Source organism: Colletes latitarsis, chromosome 12 (genome assembly GCF_051014445.1).
Source record: "Colletes latitarsis isolate SP2378_abdomen chromosome 12, iyColLati1, whole genome shotgun sequence".
NCBI lineage: Eukaryota > Metazoa > Arthropoda > Insecta > Hymenoptera > Colletidae > Colletes > Colletes latitarsis.
The window spans coordinates 27,159,641-27,178,330 of NC_135145.1; the positions used below are offsets into that span (position 1 = coordinate 27,159,641).

The 18,690-nt window shown below is 33.3% G+C and overlaps 1 protein-coding gene across 4 annotated transcripts in view; it reads left to right on the plus strand.

The window, feature by feature from the left end:
* The first annotated feature begins 6,570 nt into the window (after positions 1-6,570).
* Alk (Anaplastic lymphoma kinase) overlaps positions 6,571-18,690 on the plus strand; it is a 143,941-nt gene continuing 131,821 nt past the window's right edge. For 2 of the 4 annotated variants that reach the window (XM_076779249.1, XM_076779250.1), the window contains exons 1-2: positions 6,572-6,862; positions 15,398-15,584. The gene's annotated coding sequence lies outside the window, so the exon portion shown is untranslated. Of the gene's footprint in view, positions 6,863-15,397; positions 15,585-16,293; positions 16,335-18,690 lie in introns of those variants that run through there. The other 2 variants (XM_076779247.1, XM_076779248.1) reach the window with 2 other exon arrangements.

Sequence of the window (18,690 nt, forward strand, 5' to 3'; positions counted from 1 at the left end):
TTCGAGAAGGTGTGAAATTTTTCAACAAAATTAAAATATTTTAAATCGTTCTAAAAAAATTATTTTTGATTGCAGGGACTAATTACAATAATTTTTGATCAATAGACATACCCTTGAAATCCTAACCATTTTCGAGAAAAAAATTCCTAAATGAAAATATAATTTCAGGCTAAAATGGCTTCCCGTAAATTTCATGCGAATCTTTAAAATACCATAACTTTTGAACGGATTGGACGATTTTAATGTTCAAAAAACCGAACGCCGCGAATTTTAGTGTCGAATATGTAGAAATTCTAACAATGTTGAAAAAATTGTTTCTTCACCCCGTAAAATTAGAAAACTCCAATAAAACTCGACCAATTTTCAAACAGCCATAACTCCTACAATAGTGAATATATTTCAATGAAACTTTTTTCTAAGGTAGAGTTTATGACTACCTACAAAAAAGTATTAGACAACTTTTTTGTAGGACGTCAAATAAAATTACTAAAAATCAAACACGAAGTTTTAAGAAAAATCGACTGGGGGTAGGTGCCTAAATTTTTCGGCGAAAAAAAAATTTTAAATCGTTCTAAAAAAATTAGGTTTAGCTAGGAGGGTCAATTACAATCATTTTTGGTGAATATACATATCCTCGAATTCCTACCCACTCTGGAGAAAAAAATTCGAATAGATACTGAAATTTTTAGATGCAATTAAAAAATTTCAAATCGTTCTAAAAAAATTATTTTTGGTTGCAGGAGTCAATTACAATTATTTTTGGTCATTACACATACCCACGAAATCCTACGCACTTTCGAAAAAAAAATTCTTTTCTGAAAATATAATTTCTGGCCAGAAATGCTTCCTCGAAATTTCATGCAAATGTTTAAAATATCATAACTTTGGAACGGAATGGAGAATTTTAATGTTTCAAACGGCAAACAACGCATATTTTGGTGGAAAATATGTAGAAATTCTAACAATATTAAAAAAGTTGTTCCAACCCTCTAAAATGAGAAAACCCCCCTAAAACTGGTCCAAAATTCAAATAGCCATAACTCCTACAATAGTGAATATATTTCCATGAAACTTTTTTCTGAAGTAGAGCCCATTGGTACCTACAAAAAAGGATTAAACAACTTTTCTGTAGGACGTGAAACGAAATTATTAAAAATCAAAAACGAATTTTTAAGAAAAATTGACGGGGGGTAGGTGTCCAAATTTTTCTATGAAAAAAAAGATTTCAAATCGTTTTGGAAAAATTATTTTCGGTTGCAGGGGTCAATTACAATCATTTTTGGTCATTAGACATACTTCCAAAATCCTACCCATTTTCTAGAAAAAAATTCGAAAATGTCTCAAATTTTACGGTGCGAAAAAAAAGTTTCAAATCGGTTTGGAAAAATTATTTTCTGTTGCGGAGATCAATTACAATCATTTTTTGACATTACACATACCCCCAAAATCCTACCCATTTTCTAGAAAAAAATTCCAAAAGATCAAATTTTTCGACGAAAAAAAAAAAATTTCAAATCGCGTTGGAAAAATTATTTTCATTTGCAAGGGCCAATTGCAATAACTTTTTGTCATTAGACATACCCCCAAAATCCTACCCATTTTCTAGAAAAAAATTCCAAAAGATCAAATTTTACAATGAAAAAAAAAAATTTCAAATCGCGTTGGAAAAATTATTTTCATTTGCAAGGGTCAATTACAATAACCTTTTGTCATTAGACATACCCCCGAAATCCTACCCATTTTCTAGAAAAAAATTCGAAAAGGTGTCAAATTTTACAATGAAACAAAAAAAATTTCAAATCGCGTTGGAAAAATTATTTTCATTTGCAAGGATCAATTACAATAACTTTTTGTCATTACACATACCCCCAAAATCCTACCCATTTTCTAGAAAAAAAATTCGAAAAGGTGTCAAATTTTACAATGAAAAAAAAAAATTTCAAATCGCGTTGGAAAAATTATTTTCATTTGCAAGGGTCAATTACAATAACCTTTTGTCATTAGACATACCCCCGAAATCCTACCCATTTTCTAGAAAAAAATTCGAAAAGGTGTCAAATTTTACAATGAAAAAAAAAAAAAATTTCAAATCGCGTTGGAAAAATTATTTTCATTTGCAAGGGTCAATTACAATAACTTTTTGTCATTACACATACCCCCAAAATCCTACCCATTTTCTAGAAAAAAAATTCGAAAAGGTGTCAAATTTTACAATGAAAAAAAAAAAATTTCAAATCGCGTTGGAAAAATTATTTTCATTTGCAAGGGTCAATTACAATAACCTTTTGTCATTAGACATACCCCCGAAATCCTACCCATTTTCTAGAAAAAAATTCGAAAAGGTGTCAAATTTTACAATGAAAAAAAAAAAAAATTTCAAATCGCGTTGGAAAAATTATTTTCATTTGCAAGGGTCAATTACAATAACTTTTTGTCATTAGACATACCCCCAAAATCCTACCCATTTTCTAGAAAAAAATTCGAAAAGGTGTCAAATTTTACAATGAAAAAAAAAAAATTTCAAATCGCGTTGGAAAAATTATTTTCATTTGCAGGGGTCAATTGCAATAACTTTTGGTGAATAGACATTCTTTCGAAATCCTACTCACTTTCTAGAAAAAAATTCGAGAAGGTATGAAATTTTTCGACGAAATCAAAAAAATTTCAAATAATTCTAAAAAAATTATTCTCTATTCCGGGGGTCAATGACAATTATTTTTGGTCATTACACATACCTTCAAATTCCTACCTACTTTCTAGAAAAAAATTCGAGAAGATACTGAAATTTTTCGACGAAATCAAAAAAATTTCAAATAATTCTAAAAAAATTATATTTAGTTACAGGGGTTAATTACAATCATTTGTAGTCATTACACATACCCCCAAAATCCTACGCATTTTCTAGAAAAAAATTCCAAAAGATCAAATTTTTCGATGAAAAAAAAAAAAATTTCAAATCGCGTTGGAAAAATTATTTTCCTTTGCAGGGGTCAATTACAATAACTTTTTGTCATTACACATACCCCCAAAATCCTACCCATTTTCTAGAAAAAAATTCGAAAAGGTGTCAAATTTTACAATGAAAAAAAAAAAATTTCAAATTGCTTTGGAAAAATTATTTTCATTTGCAAGGGTCAATTACAATAACTTTTTGTCATTAGACATACTTCCAAAATCCTACCCATTTCCTAGAAAAAAATTCCAAAAGGTGTCAAATTTTACAATGAAAAAAAAAAAATTTCAAATCGCGTTGAAAAAATTATTTTCATTTGCAAGGGTCAATTACAATAACTTTTTGTCATTAGACATACCTTCAAAATCCTACCCATTTTCTAGAAAAAAATTCGAGAATGTATGAAATTTGTCGACGAAATCAAAAAAATTTCAAATAATTCTAAAAAAATTATTCTCGGTTCCGGGGGTCAATTACAATCATTTTTGGTCATTACACATATCTCCAAAATCCTACTCATTTTCTAGAAAAAAATTCGCGAATGTATGAAATTTTTCGACGAAATCAAAAAAATTTCAAATAATTCTAAAAAAATTATTGTCGGTTCCGGAAGTCAATTACAATAATTTTTGGTCATTACACATACCTCCAATATCCTACCCATTTTCTAGAAAAAAATTCGAAAAGGTGTCAAATTTTACAATGAAAAAAAAAAATTTCAAATCGCGTTGGAAAAATTATTTTCATTTGCAAGGGTCAATTACAATAACTTTTTGTCATTAGACATACCTCCAAAATCCTATCCATTTTCTAGAAAAAAATTCCAAAAGGTGTCAAGTTTTACAATGCGAAGAAAAAAATTTCAAATCGCGTTGAAAAAATTATTTTCGGTTGCGGTGGTCAATTACAATCATTTTTTGTCATTAGACATACCTCCAAAATCCTACCCATTTTCTAGAAAAAAATTCGAAAAGGTGACAAATTTTACGATGCGAAAAAAAAAATTCAAATCGCGTTGGAAAAATTATTTTCATTTGCAGGGGTCAATTGCAATAACTTTTGGTGAATAGACATTCTTTCGAAATCCTACTCACTTTCTAGAAAAAAATTCGAGAAGGTATGAAATTTTTCGACGAAATCAAAAAAATTTCAAATAATTCTAAAAAAATTATATTTAGTTACAGGGGTTAATTACAATCATTTGTAGTCATTACGATTACCCCCGAAATCCTACGCATTTTCTAGAAAAAAATTCCAAAAGATCAAATTTTACAATGAAAAAAAAAAAATTTCAAATCGCGTTGGAAAAATTATTTTCATTTGCAGGGGTCAATTACAATAACTTTTTGTCATTAGACATACCCCCAAAATCCTACCCACTTTCTAGAAAAAAATTCGAAAAGATCAAATTTTACAATGAAAAAAAAAAAATTTCAAATCGCGTTGGAAAAATTATTTTCATTTGCAAGGGTCAATTACAATAACCTTTTGTCATTAGACATACCCCCAAAATCCTACCCATTTTCTAGAAAAAAATTCGAAAATGTATCAAATTTTACTATGAAAAAAAAAAAATTTCAAATCGCGTTGGAAAAATTATTTTCATTTGCAAGGGTCAATTGCAATAACTTTTGGTGAATAGACATTCTTTCGAAATCCTACTCACTTTCTAGAAAAAAATTCGAGAAGGTATGAAATTTTTCGACGGAATCAAAAAAATTTCAAATAATTCTAAAAAAATTATGTTCTATTCCGGGGGTCAATTACAATCATTTTTGGTCTTCACACATACCCCCGAAATCCTACGCATTTTCGAGATAAAAATTCGAGAAGATACTGAAATTTTTCGACGAAATCAAAAAAATTTCAAATAATTCTAAAAAAATTATATTTAGTTACAGGGGTTAATTACAATCATTTGTAGTCATTACACATACCCCCAAAATCCTACGCATTTTCTAGAAAAAAATTCCAAAAGATCAAATTTTACAATGAAAAAAAAAAAATTTCAAATCGCGTTGAAAAAATTATTTTCATTTGCAAGGGTCAATTCCAATAACCTTTTGTCATTAGACATACCCCCAAAATCCTACCCATTTTGTAGAAAAAAATTCCAAAAGGTGTCAAATTTTACAATGAAAAAAAAAAAATTTCAAATCGCGTTGGAAAAATTATTTTCATTTGCAAGGGTCAATTGCAATAACTTTTTGTCATTAGACATACCCCCAAAATCCTACCCATTTTCTAGAAAAAAATTCAAAAAGGTGTCAAATTTTACAATGCGAAGAAAAAAATTTCAAATCGCGTTGGAAAAATTATTTTCATTTGCAGGGGTCAATTACAATCATTTTTTGTCATTAGACATACCCCCAAAATCCTACCCACTTTCTAGAAAAAAATTCGAAAATGTCTCAAATTTTACGGTGCGAAAAAAAGGTTTCAAATCGGTTTGGAAAAATTATTTTCATTTGCAGGGGTCAATTACAATCATTTTTTCTCATTACACATACCCCCAAAATCCTACCCATTTTCTAGAAAAAAATTCCAAAAGATCAAATTTTTCGATAAAAAAAAAAAAAATTCAAATCGCGTTGGAAAAATTATTTTCATTTGCAGGGGTCAATTACAATAACTTTTTGTCATTAGACATACCCCCAAAATCCTACCCATTTTCTAGAAAAAAATTCCAAAAGATCAAATTTTACAATGAAAAAAAAAAATTTGAAATGGCGTTGGAAAAATTATTTTCATTTGCAAGGGTCAATTACAATAACCTTTTGTCATTAGACATACCCCCAAAATCCTAGCCATTTTCTAGAAAAAAATTCGAAAATGTCTCAAATTTTACGGTGCGAAAAAAAATTTCAAATCGTATTGGAAAAATTATTTTCGGTTGCGGTGGTCCATTACAATCATTTTTGGTCATTACACATACCCCCGAAATCCTACGCATTTTCTAGAAAAAAATTCGAAAATGTCTCAAATTTTACAATGAAAAAAAAAAAAATTTCAATTCGCGTTGGAAAAATTATTATCATTTGCAAGGGTCAATTGCAACAACTTTTTGTCATTAGACATATCCCCGAAATCCTGCGCATTTTGGAGAAAAAAATTCAGCAGTGAGTTCACCTCTCACCAGAAGGGCGGCGTCCCTTCGTCGATAAGAGCCGCGCTCCCTCGCGACCCTTCGTTCCGTCTCTCCGCGCGACGACGCATCCTCATCTGCGCTCGTCCCCCCTCCCTCGCGCCCCTTCGTTCCGTCTCTCCGCGCGACGACGCATCCTCATCTGCGCTCGTCCCCCCTCCCTCGCGTCCCTTCGTTCCGTCTCCGCGCGACGACGCATCCTCATCTGCGCTCGTCCCCCCTCCCTCCTGCTCCATCAGTCGCCTCTCCCCGCCTCCCGTCTGCGCGTGCTCCCAGACGCGCCGCGGGGATCCCGGCGGAGACACACCGGTGGCGTCCTCCGTGGAGCGGAGAGGCTGTGCGGCGCGTAGCCACGCAACGGGAGGCTCGACTCTGCGCCCAAGGTGAATCCTGATGTATCATCGATCGGTGCGGCTGTGGTCCACGCGTGCACCGCTGGCGTCCCCGCTACTGTTGCTCCTCCAGCGTCGCGCCGAGGACCCTGCGATCTCCTGACTCGTCCTGGCGGAACCTGGCCCGACTGGACCCGCAGGAAGGAGGACAGCCACAGGGGAGGCGAGACTGCTTTTATCGATTGCCGCGTTGAGACGTGCTGGACCCGTGGGCGCGAGCTTTCCAGTCCAAAGCAACTGGACGGTCACCAGGGCCACTTTGGCGACCTAGGACTCGCCACTAGCGAGTGGACTGGTTGGGCCAGGTGACTATGTGACACTCTGTGGCGTTGGGCTGAGGATACTAGGGGATGCACCGCTGATTTTGCTGTGGTGAGTACACCTCATCAGCCTACACTAGACTTAAGGACTGTTTTCATAGTGCTCACTGTTGCTAAACGACCTTTTTACTACTGATTTTGATAGGTACACTGGAATCTCATGTCTCAAGCCTTGACTCTATAGTTGCCTCTATGTTAACTGGGTGGATGTAGACTGATGGAAGCTATTTTTCTAGAATAATGTAAGGGTTTAGGGCTAGTAGAGCATCTACCATGTCTAGTATTCTTTAACTGGCTTTTATCAGACGCAATAGGCGTTGGAAACGGGGGAGCAACGCACTTAATCGCTCGATAGAGCCACCTCGCCTGAAACAACGCAAATATCTCCTGTGGTTTATCAAAATTCGATATCTGCGCCCCGAATCATTCGACCTATTTCGCAGCTAGAGAAAGGGGTGACGAGAAATTAGATAGTTTTATTAATCTTGGTTGATTTACTTGTTTAGACTGTTTCATTGGGAAAATTTTGATGTTACAGTTAACATTAGGCAACGATATTTGAGATTTGAGAGTGGTAAATGACTCACCAGGTGGTTTGGTACTTTTTCATGATTTTTATTGAATATTTTGTGGTGGTGGTGGACCTATTCTGCAGCTAGTGAAAGGGGTGACGAGAAATTAGATAGTTTTATTAATCTTGGTTGATTTACTTGCTTAGACTGTTTCATTGGGAAATTTTGATGTTACAGTTAACATTAGGCAACAATATTTGAGATTTAAGACTGGTAAATGACTCACCAGGTGGTTTGGTACTTTTTCATGATTTTTATTGAATATTTTGTGGTGGTGGAAGGTGTTTTAGAGGGTCCACAATTGGGCAATCTTAGCTAGTGGCTCATTGGTTCATCTTGCTAATTAAATGATTGTTTTTGTTAGGAGAAATGTAACAGTTAGGATGTTTGAGGGTTTATTGTGTGTAGTGTGTGGATGTTTTGGATTTGTATAACTGGTAACACGTTAGAGGGTTGCATATGGAAATTGTGGAGAGCAGACACATTAAAAATAAAAGATTGTTAGAATAGGGAAGAGTGTGTTGTGTGTGTGAGAGATAAAGAGGATTTCTAGGGTTTTAAATGCATTCTCCCTCAGGAAAATTTTAAATGGGAGATTCTAGAGGCCAAAATAGGACGAAAAAGAAAAATACCAATTTGTTGATGGAGGCTTTGTTAAAAAGTTATTAACGTTTAAAGTTTCGATAGTATTGAATTTTTTTCTCGAAAATGCGTAGGATTTCAGGGGTATGTCTAATGACAAAAAATTATTGTAATTGACCTCTGCAACTGAAAATAATTTTTCCAACGCGATTTGAAATTTTTTTTTTCCCCATCGAAAAATTTGACACCTTTTTGAATTTTTTTCTCGAAAATGGTTAGGATTTCGAGGGTATGTCTAATGGCGAAAAATTATTATAATTGATCCCCGGAACCGAGAATAATTTTTCCAAGATAATTTGAAATTTTTTTTTCGCACAAATATTTCAGCACACTCGATTTTTCTTGAAAATTTGTTTTTCATTTTTAATAATTTTGTTTGACGCCTGACAGAAAAGTTGTCTAATACTTTTTTGGAGGTATCTATGAGCTTTACTTTAGAAAAAAGTTTCATTGAAATATATTAATTATTGTAAGAGTTATGGCTGTTCGAAAATTGGACCATTTTAATGGGGTTTTTCTCATTTTAGAGGATCAAGAAACAACTTTTCGAAAATTTTTAGAATTTCTATATATTCTAGACTAAAATACGCGTCGTTTGCTTTTTTAAACATTAAAATCCTCCAATCCGTTCAGAAGTTATGACCTTTTAAAGATTTGCATGAAATTTCGAGGTACCATTTCTGTGGCCTCATATTAGATTTTCGGTAAAGAATTTTTTTCTTGAAAGTACGTAAAATTTCGAGGGTATGTGTATTGACCAAAAATGATTATAATTTACCTCTGCATCCAAAAATATTTTTTTCAGAACGATTTAGAATTTTTCTTTTCGTCGAAAAATTTAGGCACCTACCCCCCGTCGATTCCCATTAGAAATTAGTTTTTCATTTTTCGTAATTTTATTTGATGCCCTGCAGAAAAGTTGTCTAATACTTTTTTGTAGGTACTTATGAGCTTTACTTTAGAAAAAAGTTTCATTGAAATTTATTGACTATTGTAGGAGTTATGGCTGTTTGAAAATTGGACCATTTTTATGGGGTTTTTTCTCATTTTGGAAGGTCAAGAAACAACTTTTCGAATATTTTTAGAATTCCTAAATATTCTAGACTAAAGTACGCGTCGTTTGCTTTTTTAAACATTGAAATCCTCCAATCTGTTCAGAAGTTATGGCCTTTTAAAAATACACATGAAATTTTGATGTGACATTTCAGGCTTAAAATTATATTTTCGGAAAGGAATTTTTTTCTCGAAAATGGTTAGGAATTCGAGGATATGTCTAATGATCAAAAATGATTGTAATTAACTCCTGCAATTGAAAATAATTTTTCCAAAACGATTTGAAATTTTTTAATTTCGTCGAAATTTTCATATATTCTCGAATTTTTTTCTAGAAAATGAGTAAAATTTCGGGGATATGACTGCTCACCAAAAATGATTGTAATTGACCCCTGCAGCCAGTACTATTTTTTTTAGAATGATTTGAAACTTTTTCTTTCGTCAACAAATTTAGGAACTACCCCTTGTCAATTTTTCTTAAAACTTCGTTTTTCATTTTTAATAAATTTGTTTGACGTTTTATAGAAAAGTTGTCTAATACTTTTTTGTAGGAACCCATAAGCACTACTTCAGAAAAAAGTTTCATTGAAATATATTCACTATTATAGAAATTATGACCATTTGAAAATTGCACAATTTTTATGGGGGTTTTCCCAGATTACAAGGTTAAGGAACAAGTTTTCGATATTTTAGAAATTTTTACATATTCTTCATCAAAATACACGTTGTTTGCCGTTTGAAACATTAAAGTCCTCCAATCCGTTCAAAAGTTATGACGTTTTAAAGATTTGCATGAAATTTCGTGGAACCATATATAGGGTGTTCGACAACCATGGGAAAAATTTTAATGGAGGATTCTAGAGGCCAAAATAAGACGAAAATCAAGAATACCAATTTGTCGATGGAGGCTTCGTTAAAAAGTTATTAACATTTAAAGCTCCGCCTGTGGAACGGGAAGCTCCGATCAGCTACGTATGAACTTTGAACGTTAATAACTTTTTAACGAAGCCTCCATGAACAAATTGCTATTCTTCATTTTCGTCTTATTTTGGTCCCTAGAATCTCCCATTAAAATTTTTCCCAGGGTTGGTCGAAAACCATATGTAGGGTGTTCGACAACCATGGGAAAAATTTTAATGGAGGATTCTAGAGGCCAAAATAAGACGAAAATCAAGAATACCAATTTGTCGATGGAGGCTTCGTTAAAAAGTTATTAACATTTAAAGCTCCGCCTGTGGAACGGGAAGCTCCGATCAGCTACGTATGAACTTTGAACGTTAATAACTTTTTAACGAAGCCTCCATCAACAAATTGCTATTCTTCATTTTCGTCTTATTTTGGTCCCTAGAATCTCCCATTAAAATTTTTCCCAGGGTTGGCCAAACACCCTGTATAAGTTGGTGTTCTCACGTTTCTTGTAATAATAATATAGTTCATGTATGTGTTCAGTGTTTTTGTTTCCTTCATTTGATTCGACGTGATTCAGTCGATTTAGATTATTTTCGTTCGCCAAAAATTGCAAACCTTCGTAAAACATTAAATATGTATGCAAAGTGTCGGAATTGGGAAACTTAAATTTTTTTTTGTAAAAAATGATACTCTAAGCTAGACTACCCCTGTTAATAATTCAAGCGTCTGTCTCGGAAAATAGAAATATCCGTCTCAACGTAGCTTATTTTCCACCATTGAATGCACGACTTCAATTCAATTCAAAACAAAAAATACGCATATATTCCTGAAATACTGTTATGCAGATACATATTTAATCGCGAACGTTAGCATGTTTAAAAATACAGATACTGTGGATATCGACAGGTACCAAAACCGATTCCAATGGATCGATTGGTTTAATTTGCAGGGCACAGATGCCTATCGAGTGCTTACAAGGGACCATCCCGAGATGTAAATCTCCAATTTTGATGAAACTTCGCAGTTATGTAGTTCTCATAAATCTATTAGACACGTATTTTTTTGTAGCTGATAATATTCACTTTGAGGGGTTGAAATCAGCCCTCAAAGTTGGGGTTCGAAACATACTTTGTTGAATATCTCGGAAACTATTCGAGATAGGGGTGTGCTTCAAATGGATGAAATTTGTGTTTTTAAACGGAGAATTTGATGGTGTAAAGAGATTTGCAAAACTTTTATTTGTTTAAACAATATGTTAAAAAATAGCACATTTTTTTATTTTTCTCGTTGGATATTAATGATTTTTTTTTCTACATTTGTACAGAGAAACTACACATCCATGTACAAAATACGGATAAATTGGAATTTTGATTTTTTCACAATAAAGAAACATTTTATATTTGTAATTTTTTACGTAGTTCGTGTTGTACGAAGTACCAGATCGCATACAGGGTGTTCGATAACCATGGGAAAAATTTTAATGGGAGATTCTAGAGGCCAAAATAAGACGAAAATCAAGAATACCAATTTGTTGATGGAGGCTTCGTTAAAAAGTTATTAACAATTAAATTCAAAAAATTCAAATCGTTTTGGAAAAATTATTTTCGGTTACGGGGGTCAATTACAATCATTTTTGGTGATTACACATACCCCCGAAATCCTACGCATTTTCTAGAAAAAAATTCCAGAAGGTATGAAATTTTTCGTCGAAATCAAAAAAATTTCAAATAATTCTAAGAAAATTATTCTCGGTTCCGGGGTCAATTACAATAATTTTTGGTCTTCACACATACCCCCGAAATCCTACGCATTTTCTAGAAAAAAATTCCAGAAGGTATGAAATTTTTCGACGAAATCAAAAAAATTTCAAATAATTCTAAAAAAATTATTTCTCTTCCGGGGGTCAATGACAATCATTTTTGGTCATTACACATACCATCAAATTCCTACCTACTTTCTAGAAAAAAATTCGAGAAGATACTGAAATTTTTCGACGAAATCAAAAAAATTTCAAATCGTACTAAAAAAAATATATTTAGTTACAGGGGTTAATTACAATCATTTTTGGTCATTACACATACCCTCAAATTCCTACCCACTTTCGAGAAAAAAATTCGAGAAAATATGAAATTTTTCGACGAAATCAAAAAAATTTCAAAGAATTCTAAAAAAATTATTCTCTATTCCGGGGGTCAATTGCAATCATTTTTGGTCATTACACATACCCCCGAAATCCTACCCATTTTCTAGAAAAAAAATTCATTAGGGATGAAACTTTAAACGTTAATAACTTTTTAACGAAGCCTCCATCAACAAATTGATATTCTTAATTTTCGTCTTATTTTGTCCTCTAGAATCCCTCATTAAAATTTCTCCCACGATCGTCTATGGAAGAATGTTTAATAGTCAACATTAGAGGTCGCCATATTTGATACAATTTCATTAAATTCAACAAAATCACAGTAAAAGGAAGGGAGTATCAGATCGTGCTGAATCGCGTCGAGAGAGTACTTAATTCTCACTCGTCAATGGCTCGAATATTCCGGAAAAGACTGAGACACATAGCGTTACAGAGGTGAGCAAGAGGGATAGGGATACAGCGATTACGAGGGTTGCAGGGAACCAGTGGAATGTTTTTTCGACGAAAAAGAAAAATTTCAAATAATTCTAAAAAAATATTGCTAGCTGTGGGGGTCAATTACAATCATTTTTGGTCATTACAATTACCCCCGAAATCATACCCACTTTCGAGAAAAAAATTCGAGAAGGTATGAAATTTTTCGACGAAATCAAAAAAATTTCAAATAATTCTAAAAAAATTATTCTCTATTCCGGAGATCAATTACAATCATTTTTGGTCTTCACACATACCCCCGAAATCCTACGCATTTTCTAGAAAAAAATTCGAGAATTTATGAAATTTTTTGACGAAATCAACAAAATTTCAAAGAATTCTAAAAAAATTATCCTTGGTTCCGGGGGTCATTTGCAATCATTTTTGGTCATTACACATACCCCCGAAATCCTACGCATTTTCTAGAAAAAAATTCCAGAAGGTATGAAATTTTTCGACAAAATCAAAAAAATTTCAAAATCATTCTGAAAAAAATATTGTTAGCTTTGGGGGTCAATTACAATCATTTTTGGTCATTACAATTACCCCCGAAATCATACCCACTTTCGAGAAAAAAATTCGAGAAGGTATGAAATTTTTCGACGAAATCAAAAAAATTTCAAATAATTCTAAAAAAATTATTCTCTATTCCGGGGATCAATTACAATTATTTTTGGTCATTACACATACCTTCAAATTCCTACCCACTTTCTAGGAAAAAATTCGAGAAGATACTGAAATTTTTCGACGAAATCAAAAAAATTTCAAATAATTCTAAAAAAATTATTCTCGATTCCGGGGGTCAATTACAATCATTTTTGGTCATTACACATACCCTCAAATTCCTACCCACTTTCGAGAAAAAAATTCGAGAATATACTGAAATTTTTCGACGAAATTAAAAAATTTCACATCGTACTAAAAAAAATATATTTAGTTACAGGGGGCAATTGCAATCATTTTTGGTCATTAGAGATACCCTCAAATTCCTACCCACTTTCGAGAAAAAAATTCGAGAAGGTGTGAAACTTTAAACATTAATAACTTTTTAACGAAGCTTCCATCAACAAATTGGTATTCTCCATTTTCGTCTTATTTTGGCCTCTAGAATCCCTCATTAAAATTTCTCCCACAATCGTGTATAAAAGATTGCTTAATAGCGAACTTGAGAGGTCGCCATATTTGATACAATTTCATTAAATTCAACAAAATCACAGTACAGAGTAGAAGGTATCAGATCGTGCTGAATCGCGTCGAGAGAGTACTTAATTCTCACTCGTCAATGGCTCGAATATTCCGGAAAAGACTGAGACATATACCGTTACAGAGGTGAGCAAGAGGGATAGGAATATAGAAATTGCGAGGGTTGCAGGGAACCAGTGGAAGGTTTTTTCGACGAAAAAGAAAAATTTCAAATAATTCTAAAAAAATATTGTTAGCTGTGGGGGTCAATTACAATCATTTTTGGTCATTACAATTACCCTCGAAATCCTATGCATTTTCTACAAAAAAATTCGAGAAGATATGAAATTTTTCGACGAAATCAAAAAAATTTCAAAGAATTCTAAAAAAATTATCCTCGGTTCCGGGGGTCATTTACAATCATTTTTGGTCATTACAATTACCCCCCAAATCCTACGCATTTTCTAGCAAAAAATTCTAGAAGATACTAAAATTTTTCGACGAAATTAAAAAATTTCACATCGTACTAAAAAAAATATATTTAGTTACAGGGGTTAATTACAATCATTTTTGGTCATTACAATTACCCCCGAAATCTTACGCATTTTCTAGAAAAAAATTCCAGAAGTTATGAAATTTTTCGACGAAATCAAAACAATTTCAAATAATTCTAAAAAAATTATTTTCTATTCCGGGGGTCAATTACAATCATTTTTGGTCATTACAATTACCCCCGAAATCCTACGCATTTTCTAGAAAAAAATTCCAGAAGGTATGAAATTTTTCGACGAAATCAAAAAAATTTCAAAGAATTCTAAAAAAATTATCCTCGGTTCCGGGGGTCATTTACAATCATTTTTGGTCTTCACACATACCCCCGAAATCCTACGCATTTTCTAGACAAAAATTCCAGAAGTTATGAAATTTTTCGTCGAAATCAAAAAAATTTCAAATCATTCTGAAAAAAATATTGTTAGCTTTGGGGGTCAATTACAATCATTTTTGGTCATTACAATTACCCCCGAAATCCTACGCATTTTCTAGAAAAAAATTCGAGAAGGTGTGAAACTTTAAACATTAATAACTTTTTAACAAAGCCTCAATCAACAAATTGATATTCTTAATTTTCCTCTTATTTTGGCCTCTAGAATCCCCCTTTAAAATTTCTCCCACGATCGTCTATGAAAGAATGTTTAATAGTGAAGAGGTCGCCATATTTGATACAATTTCATTAAATTCAACAAAATCGCAATACAGAGTAGAAGGTATCAGATCGTGCTGAATCGCGTCGAGAGAGTACTTAATTCTCACTCGTCAATGGCTCGAATATTCCGGAAAAGACTGAGACACATAGCGTTACAGAGGTGAGCAAGAGGGATAGGGATACAGCGATTGCGAGGGTTGCTGACAACCAGTGGAAGGGACGAAGGGGGGCGTGGAGGGGCGCATAGCAGGACAGAGAGGAAAAAAACGAGTTCCTCGATTGCCTCTAACGACAGACAAGAGATTATCCAGTTGAGAGTGCGAGATCCCCATAACGCGATACAGCTAGGCCCAGTTCCGTCGTTCTCGAACTTCTGAAGCTCCTCATTAACCACTTTCTCGTTTCGTGCAGGTTACCGATCGATCCACCACGAACTATTGCACCAGACGCTGATAATTACTGGTTCAGTTCCGGGGGATGAGTGACTGAACGGAAGTGGTCAATGAGACAAAGTGGTCCAAGAGCTGCTGATGCAACAGAGCGAATGAACAACTGGGAACTATGCTGGTGTGTTGTACGACGCCATTTTGGGTCGAAGGTAAGATCTTTTTCTTGGGTTTGGTGGAAACTATGGTGTTGGATGTACTGTAGATTTGTCAGGGTTTATGGGTATACAACTGGGAACTATGCTGGTGTGTTGTACGACGCCATTTTGGGTCGAAGGTAAGATCTTTTTCTTGGGTTTGGTGGAAACTATGGTGTTGAATGTACTGTAGATTTGTCAGGGTTTATGGGTATACAACTGGGAACTATGCTGGTGTGTTGTACGACGCCATTTTGGGTCGAAGGTAAGATCATTTTCTTGGGTTTGGTGGAAACTATGGTGGTGGATGTACTGTAGATTTGTCAGGGTTTATGGGTATACAACTGGGAACTATGCTGGTGTGTTGTACGACGCCATTTTGGGTCGAAGGTAAGATCATTTTCTTGGGTTTAGTGGAAACTATAGTGTTGGATATACTGTAGATTTGTCAGGGTTTATGGGTATACAACTGGGAACTATGCTGGTGTGTTGTACGACGCCATTTTGGGTCGAAGGTAAGATCTTTTTCTTGGGTTTGGTGGAAACTATAGTGTTGGATATACTGTAGATTTGTCAGGGTTTATGGGTATACAACTGGGAACTATGCTGGTGTGTTGTACGACGCCATTTTGGGTCGAAGGTAAGATCTTTTTCTTGGGTTTGGTGGAAATTATAGTGTTGAATGTACTGTAGATTTGTCAGGGTTTATGGGTATACAACTGGGAACTATGCTGGTGTGTTGTACGACGCCATTTTGGGTCGAAGGTAAGATCATTTTCTTGGGTTTGGTGGAAACTATAGTGTTGGATATACTGTAGATTTGTCAGGGTTTATGAGTATACAACTGAGAACTATGCTGGTGTGCTGTAAGACGCCATTTTGGATCGAAGGTAAGATCTTTTTCTTGGGTTTGGTGGAAACTATGGTGGTGGATATACTGTAGATTTGTCAGGGTTTATGGGTATACAACTGGGAACTATGCTGGTGTGCTGTACGACGCCATTTTGGGTTGAAGGTAAGATCTTTTTCTTGGGTTTGGTAGAAACTATGGTGTTGGATGTACTGTAGATTTGTCATGGTTTATGGGTGTCATGGGGGATGTTATCATGGGTATTGTGTTTTAAAATTAATTGTTTGTAAACCATGAACGTTTGTTGTGATCAGTAGTAAACAATCGCCATGATATTCTAGTGTTTACTAGGTTTCATTTTGGAATACTTTGGGAAATTTGTTTGAATAGAGTGCAATACATTTTGTAGTCAATGTTTACAAAGTTTATTTATACATGATTCAGTGAAAATTAGGAAAAATTCAGGTAGGTTTCATTTTGGAATACTTTGGGAAGTTTGTTTGAATAGAGTGCAATGCATTTTGTAATCAATGTTTGCAAAGTTTATTTATATATGATTCAGTGAAAATTAGTAAAAATTCAGGTAGGTTTCATTTTGGAATACTTTGGGAAGTTTGTTTAAATAGAGTGCAATACATTTTGTAGTCAATGTTTGCAAAGTTTATTTATATATGATTCAGTGAAAATTAGGAAAAATTCAGGTGGGTGGTGTACTGGGTTTCATTTTGGAATACTTTGGGAAAATTTTGTTGAATAGTGTACAACACATTTTGCAGTGAATGTTTACAAAGTTTATTTATATATGATTCAGTGAAAATTAGGAAAAATTCAGATAGGTGGTGTACTGGGTTTTATTTTTGAATACTTTGGGAAAATTTTGTTGAATAGAGTACAACACATTTTGTAATCAATGTTTGCAAAGTTTATTTATACATGATTCAGTGAAAATTAGGAAAAATTCAGGTGGGTGAGGTACCTGGTTTCATTTTGGAATACTTTGGGAAATTTTTTTGAATAGAATACAACACAATTTGTAATCAATGTTTACAAAGTTTATTTATACAAGTTTAAGTGAAAATTATTGAAAATTCAGATAGGTGGTGTACTGGGTTTCATTTTGGAATACTTTGGAAAGTTTTTTTGAATAGAGTACAACACATTTTGTAGACAATGTTTGCAATGTTTATTTATATATGATTCAGTGAAAATTAGGAAAAATTCAGGTAGGTGGTGTACTGGGTTTCATTTTGGAATACTTTGGGAAAGTTTTTTTGAATAGAGTACAACACATTTTGTAATCAATGTTTGCAAAGTTTATTTATACAAGTTTAAGTGAAAATCAGAAAAAATTCAGGTAGATGATGTACTAGGTTTCATTTTGGAATACTTTGGGAAATTTTCTTGAATAGAATACAACACATTTTGTAGGCAATGTTTACAAAGTTTATTTGTATATATTTCAGTGAAAATTAGGAAAAATTCAGATAGGTGGTGTACTGGGTTTCATTTTTGAATACTTTGGAAAGTTTTTTTGAATAGAGTGCAATACGTTTTGTAGTCAATGTTTGCAAAGTTTGTTTATATATATTTCAGTGAAAATTAGGAAAAATTCTGGTGGGTGAGGTACCAGGTTTCATTTTGGAATACTTTGGGAAATTTTTTTGAATAGAGTACAACACATTTTGCAGTCAATGTTTGCAAAGTTTATTTATATATGTTTCAGTGAAAATTAGGAAAAATTCAGATAGGTGGTGAACTGGGCTTCATTTTGGAATGCTTTGGGAAATTTTTTTGAATAGAATACAACACATTTTGTAGGCAATGTTTACAAAGTTTATTTATATATGTTTCAGTGAAAATTAGGAAAAATTCAGGTAGGTGGTGTACTGGGTTTTATTTTTGGATACTTTGGGATATTTTTTTGAATAGAGTACAACACATTTTGTAATCAATGTTTGCAAAGTTTGTTTATATATATTTCAGTGAAAATCAGAAAAAATTCAGGTGGGTGGTGTACTGGGTTTCATTTTGGAATACTTTGGGAAATTTTTTTGAATAGAGTGCAATACATTTTGTAGTCAATGTTTGCAAAGTTTATTTATATATATTGCAGTGAAAATCAGAAAAAATTCAGGTAGATGATGTACTAGGTTTCATTTTGGAATACTTTGAGAAATTTTTTTGAATAGAGTACAACACATTTTGTAGACAATGTTTGCAAAGTTTATTTATATATGTTTCAGTGAAAATTAGGAAAAATTCAGATAGGTG